This window comes from Phallusia mammillata, chromosome 2, assembly GCF_965637545.1.
Source record: "Phallusia mammillata chromosome 2, kaPhaMamm4.hap1.1, whole genome shotgun sequence".
NCBI classification, from domain to species: Eukaryota; Metazoa; Chordata; class Ascidiacea; order Phlebobranchia; family Ascidiidae; genus Phallusia; species Phallusia mammillata.
In genome coordinates, this window is record NC_137253.1 from 3,801,733 (window position 1) to 3,808,733 (window position 7,001).

Below are 7,001 nucleotides of genomic sequence, written 5' to 3' on the forward strand. Positions count from 1 at the left end.
GTTGGCGATATTATGTGGGGTGTATTGTATTTTGTTTACTTGTACATTAAAGAAGTATAGAAGGTATATGAGACATCATGATAAAGTTGCCAGGAAAGCACAGGACACAGCTGCGAAAACCAAGCGGTTGTTACCACGATAAAACAATAGAAAATAGCCGGTTTGATTCCAGCCGGTTTAAAAACCATGAAGGTAAACAACGACCACCCCCCAAAAAAACTTTCAACTTTATCGCATCACAATTGTCTCTACTGTCTGAACTAAACCGCGATTTGTTCCATGTCGGATTGACCTAGAGCGAATTTTTTAGCGCAGTTCTGAATGGTATCTTTTCTAAGACGCTGGACTGTGTTTGGGTAACTAATGCGGCGTACAATTGATCTATTTCGCACAATAGGAACCGATGTAAGCGAAGGTCTTGACATTAAATTTATTGGACTACAAACATTTCACCGTGTCTTCAACTGCTGGGTTTTCGTGTGTGTAGCAATGTGTTTTTTATATTTTTGTGTATTTTTATTTTAGCGGCACATCTGACACGTCAAGGCAATTTTGTATTTACTTTTAAGTCTAGCGGCCTTTGATTGCGTTTCCTAAAACCACACGCCCTAGCACTTATAAGTAATCGTAAAAACGTGTCTTGTAGCCGCCTTCGTTGTGCAGCAATTATTTCTATTGTTTCGGAGCGACACTACCTTTGCCCCGAGTTATAATACCACGTTGTCGCTTGACTATATATTTGCGTTTGCTAATTCAATAAAACGGTCATTCTCTTGCTTATTCACTTTAGACGAAGTTATCGCCGACGTTATATTCTTTACGTTTGTTGTAGTTTTATATATATATTTTTTTAATAAACCTTGTTTAACGTTCTAGTTGTTATCAGTCAGGAGTCTTTAGAGTTCTTATTTTTGGAGTCAGATCGCGCATTTCCTTCTTTAACTAAACGTCGCATAAAACTTGTGTTTATTGCAACATGTGCAAATAAACAATATTAACCTTTCTTTTTGTTTATGTGATTTTGTGGAAAGGAAAAAAATTGTGGATGAAAAACCAATGCATGAACCAAACGATGGCACCAAGCAACTTAAAACAAATAAAAACACCAAATCCGTACCTTCAGTTTACCTTCGTGACATTACCGGTTCGCTAATTGGATGTGCACTTAAATTGTGAATTTGTGATGTCACAAATGAGCATTGTGTGAATCTGATGTCACAGTTAAAGTGCACACAAACTTTATAAAGTGCAAGTTTCTAATCAACAATGTTTTCATCCTAGGTTATTTCCAGCTTAATCTAACCCATATTTTTCTGGTATTTTCATCAACAGCTATTCTGTCTACTTGGTTTGTTCATCGGTGTTGTTTAGTCTGGTTTTATTACTTGTATCAAACATTTAATTGTAAAAATTTTAACTGTCTTTTTATTCCAGGATGTTACAACATGGAGAAATGGAAAGATATTATGTAACTGTGCAAGGACTATGCTTAGTTGATTCATTGTGTATTTTTTCCAAATAAATCCTTGCTAATGTTTTCACATTTTCTTTTTGAAAAAAAGATTTGAATTGTCCATATGTTGAAATCTATATTCCTCATTTGGAAAAGCACTTTTGGCTAAGGTTTGTTGTTAAACAGTTATATTGTGCTCATATAAGAGGCTAATTTTATGTTTTGTAACAGGCCCATCCTTTCTAAATGTCACTTTTACGATTAAACATTGAAATGTTTGCTTGTTATAATAAAAACTGTTAGAAGAGCCACACATTTGGTAATACATTATGCCTGGCAGCAACAGCAGAATTACTTTTATCTTAGTTTTAATTTGTACAATTTTGTTGGTGTTCTGGCTGGGCCATAGTGGGTTAATTATTTAGAGTATGTCTAGTCAATGTAGTATTTCTTCTCTTTAAAAGCACCAACAACCTTCCCACTCAATGTTGTAACAATCCAGATCATTGATCATTTGACAATACCCCAATCACAATCACAAAAATGAAAAATTGGCCAAAATTAAACTATTATTGAATGAGAAAATAATCCCAAATAGCTCTTGGATACAAATTTGTGGATACAATTTTACTTTTAACTGAAGTAGGTCTTTTTGTGTTCAGGTTTTTGAATTTTAGCGTTGATTTTGTGTTACTTTGTTATTAAGCCTAGGCGTTCTAAATGACACTTTTATATTGGTTTTACTTAGCTTGATTCCACTGAAGTTTTCTGCATTTAATTTTAGACCATTGAATGTAGAGTATGTCTATTCAATGCAATATTTCTTCTTTAATAGGACCAACAACATTACAACTCAGTGATGTAACAGTCCAGATCATTGATCACATGACAATGCCCCACTTACTAGATTATAAAAGCATGAATTGGCCAAACCTACTATCATTATGTGGAAATAAGATTCCAAAGTTACCCTTTTGCATACAAAATTATGGATGAAACTTTTACAGTTAACAAAAGTAGGTATCAGTTCTTGTGTTTTTTGCATTAATACTTGTGTAAATTTGTACATGTTTATTTAAAACTGTTGACTTTTAGTATCAGACTAGGGAGCTGGGCTGCTAACTTCTTAAAAAGGTTTGACTGCTGATGATTATAATTGATATGCTGTGGGGATAATAATCACTGATTTACAAGATAAGATTTGGCTACAAAAAGTCATGATGCCTGTTTGCAGGTTTGTATTAAAATTTTCAATTTGACTTGTGCAAAAGTACAAATTACAATCGATATTCACTAAACACTTCCTATGGTGAAACAGCATATACCATGTTGTTTTTTGTAGATGCGATAGTTGATGTTTTGTGGTTTTCAGGAGTTTTGTGTTTACCATAACCTTAAGTTGAACATACACAATTAGTTGTTGTGACATTATTTTGTGCCACTGGTTTTTAGCAATGACCAATTTGTCTACCTCTTGTTTATTTATTGCATTCTGGAACATAATAGTCTGTGAGGGGACTCATTCTGACCGTGATTATTTGTGTCATTTTTAACTTGAAGGTGTTTCAATTTAATTCTCGGTATGTACATGGAATTACTTGAATGCTTTATTTGATGAAGCTTTCTCTTGCAGTCCTACCTTCCTTTACAACTAGTGGGAGGAATCACTGAAGTGGAACGGCACTTGATAAATGTGACGAAGGACAAATTTTGCAGATAACAACAACGGGAAATCCCCGACTGCGACTAAATCATGGATCAATAGCGCCCACTGGCAGATTTGTTAATACACCTCGACTTGCCACTGAACCACCCTTCAAGGTATGTCACACTGGTAGCTTCAAAAAAGGCGTAAACGTCGGGCGTATCAAAGGTGTGTAATGTACGAATACAATAAAACATGTCGGTTTTGGGCCACTATTTAAACCTGATACCCCTGAAAGGTGTCCAACTGGTATACGCTTCCGTGTCCACTTCGGTGTTCCAGTCTGTACAAACGTTTAGTGTAGTTAATGGTCCATTTAGAGCATATCCGATTAAATGTATAAAGTGAAGCTCGACATGAATATTATAACGTAATTAACTTGATGCAAATTGTAGTATTGCCGTTTTTACCTAGTTTCGCAGTGTTGCCACTTTTTGTTACAACACAGAGAAAATTCTGTAATTGAATAAAGAGGCATTGATCGGTAGAAGTGATTCTTATATATTTCACACTATTTTGCAATTTACAAGTCGCGCCACCAAAAAAGACACCAAAAAGACCACATGCTTTCGTTTTTTTAAACTATTTAGCCCTCACGCATTATTACAAAATTTATACAACTTGTGAAACAAGTTCTGTGACCCCTGGTGTATACTACAGCTTCACATATTAAGATGCTTTACATACAGAATTAAATGTGGTTTGTCATACTTGTGGCATTTTTTTTAATTGTGGCAATAATATACCTAACATTGACTGTTGGACACCCCCGAGATAACATATTGTCTTATACGACCAACCTCAACCGTCGTTAGATATCACTTCACAAATATTTAACGTTCATCGTAAACGCTTCTCGGAATGACGTCACTAAGTCTTTCCTTTTGGTAACTGACCGCGCATTGCGCCACCAAGCGGCCAGTTATTCCCGGTTGAAACGTGCGACGATTTGAAAATTGACCATCACATGATTGTTCATAGACATGGCGTTACGAATTTTACATTTTTCACTTTAGAATCAAGCGGCACAAAATGTTTCGTCTGGGACGAGGAACGTCCTACAACAACAACAACAACAACCGGGTCCAGCGTTTATTCGGTGCAGGCCTGACTCCGGGACCACAAGGGATTTTTCGACACCACAATAAACTCAGTCCATCTTCACAGAGAGGGAATCGCCTTCCATAAGATTTGCCGTTAAACAATGCGTCACTTATTTAACCCGTTTGCTTCGATGACCAATTCAACTTTTCGTTTGTATGTTCTTATTGTGACAAAGCATTTATGTTTAGTTACAGGTGTCCAGGTTATGGTTGGTGTTATTTTCTAACAAATGTCACAGGCAGAAAATGAAAAATGACAGATGGGGTTTGCGCTGTTTGTTTAAAATCATTATATTTATATTGACTATTGGGCACATCTTAGTTATCTGCCTAAAAACACTCATGCCTAGACAAATTGTATCGCTAGTTGGTGCCCTGGAGAAAGAATGTGTGATGTCGTGCTTCTCAAGTTCGGCTATGAGAAAATGTCAATGTTTTTAAGCTTGCTTGGGGCAGTCAGTGGCGGTTTGCGGCCGTCCGCTAGATGTCAGGGCAGGGTCGTTTTTGTTTGTTCAACCTTATGTTGAGAGTTTTTTGCGCTTATGTACCTTTTAGCATGAGCAATAACTGCACAATGTCATGGCGTTCGAAGCTCAACAATCTGCTCATGCAGAAGTGTTCCATTGTGGCTGAACTCACCCGAATAAAATCTTTGCAATTTCACGGTGTTATATCACATCATGTCGAATTTCATTAAATTGCATAAAAGTGAATACATCATGAAGTACGCTGCACTGTTAGTGAGTTTTACGGGATTTCAGGAGTAAGTTGTAAGGTTGAATTGTCAATGGCAAACACGAAGCAATATAGAGTGCCCACAAACGGAAAATAGATGAAATCGTGTTGATTTTAAGCTGAACATTGCTTCTTTGAATCGTAAAGTTTACCGCAAGCAACACCGAGATTGTTCAAATAGGCACCATAGAATTTATACTCTAAACTTTCTTTGCCATACTTCGCTTCCATAAGGTCAAGTTCAAGTTTTATTGTTGTTTTCATTGATGCCAAACCCCCGATGTAACGTTTGCTGGCACTCAGTCACAGAGTTTGTTAAACTTTGAACTGCTATCTCTTAGTCCCTGCCCCGTGTGTTGGCGTCCCCTATAGCGTGGAATGTGAGCACGGTTACAGTAAGATGCGTGGCAGAACAAGCCGCTATCGTTAAGCCTATGTCAATCAAAAGGTACACATCCCATTATTTGCCTCGGTTCATGTTATTTGGCCGAGACAGACGAGTTTGAAATGATCATGCGATTGTTTTCCCTCTTAAAAAAATAGCTAATAGTGGTTGCTTGTGGCGGCTATCTGACGTCACGTAATCCAACGGTAGTGGCAGCTCGTTACTTCAATTGTTGGTACGAATAACTGCCTGTCGTCGCTAACTGTTTCCTTAGACTCGTGCAGAACTTGTAAAAGCGGCGATCTGACTTGATTAACGGTATGACGTACTACGAGTCAGATATTAGGAGTCAGAGAGAGAGAAGCGAAACATACAAGGCCTTATAATGCACACAAACACGTGGTACGAAATTCTTACGAGAAAAAATGACGAGACACTAAATAACACAAACAGGCACACAGCAGGATACACAAATGTCTGCACACAAGTTACAAAAGGAAACAGCGACTTGCTAATCCTTCACACACAAACACACGCGCAACAAATAAATCTAAAACACAGACGCTGACGTTACAAGGTAAACACACACATCTTGGACACAAGTTATAATTTGCGATTGACTGTTAACTAATAATTTTATGTTTTTACATGTTGATTGCTACATAACCCAGCAAAAAATGGTCGAAATCCAAATTGTTTATTCTATTCACGCCTTTAACATTTTAAAATATAAACAAATTAAAATGTAATGAAAACAAAAAAAGCACTTTGAAAAACAAAAATGCAATCAAGCAGAGTGAAAAACAGAAGTACATTTCTAAACGTAATCGCGTATACAATGAAACGACAATATGAAAATACGTTGTGAAGACTTTCTCCTTTAATTATAAATTTACCGAACCTCCTCTCGCATCAATGTTTGTCACTTGATTCGGTCCAGTTGGAGCTAAAGATACAAATTAAAGTTTATTGCATTCAAACGAGTTTATTAAAAATTTATTGACAAGGGTTGTGTTGCAAACTATATTGGATATCAAGACTCAAGTCATCCACTCAAAAAAGTTTAAATTAAAAACGAAACAAAATTGAGTGTTAAGATTGAGGCAAGAAAAATCCTGGTGTGAGTAAGATGCATTAAAAGTGTTTTACCATAACCAATCTTCGACTATGAGCTTCTACATTTTTATGACTCCAAGCAACGACAATTTCACACTAAAAACAGTCGAATATCCGTAACAGTTTTATAGCGCTTTTTTGTAAAATTGTTCAGTGTTTTTTTTTTTACATGGATTTAAACTGAAAAAGCTGATATTATTTAAAAGATGTCGTATTTGTTACTTACTTAAATGGCGTTTCTCTAAGAAAACAGACTTGTCGATATCCCGTAGATTTGGATTGTTAAAACTGATCTCCAGTTTGATCTCCTTAATCCCTTGTTTCCAGTTTTCGCCGTCCGTCCTTTTGAGGCGAAACTGCCAGGAATCTCTGATGCCCTCCAGTGTAGCAATATGTTCGCCAGGGTTTGCTATTGTGTTTTCAGAACTTATTAGGATTTGGACATCTTGTGCTTGGTTCCTGCATTAAGAGAATTTGCAAAGATACAGATTTACGTCATTGATT

At 36.5% G+C, this 7,001-nt stretch overlaps 1 long non-coding RNA gene across 3 annotated transcripts; it reads left to right on the forward strand.

Moving 5' to 3' along the window:
• Positions 1 to 465: 465 nt before the first annotated feature.
• Positions 466 to 4,993, forward strand: LOC145214771 (uncharacterized). Of its 3 annotated transcripts, none has more exons than XR_013857124.1 (5): positions 466 to 1,623; positions 1,918 to 2,469; positions 2,549 to 2,687; positions 3,087 to 3,274; positions 4,175 to 4,993. It is a non-coding gene; the product is annotated as an uncharacterized LOC145214771 (long non-coding RNA). The 3 variants fall into 3 exon arrangements; XR_013857123.1 differs by having other exon boundaries at positions 2,289 to 2,469; XR_013857122.1 differs by having other exon boundaries at positions 466 to 2,469.
• The last annotated feature ends 2,008 nt before the right edge of the window (positions 4,994 to 7,001 follow it).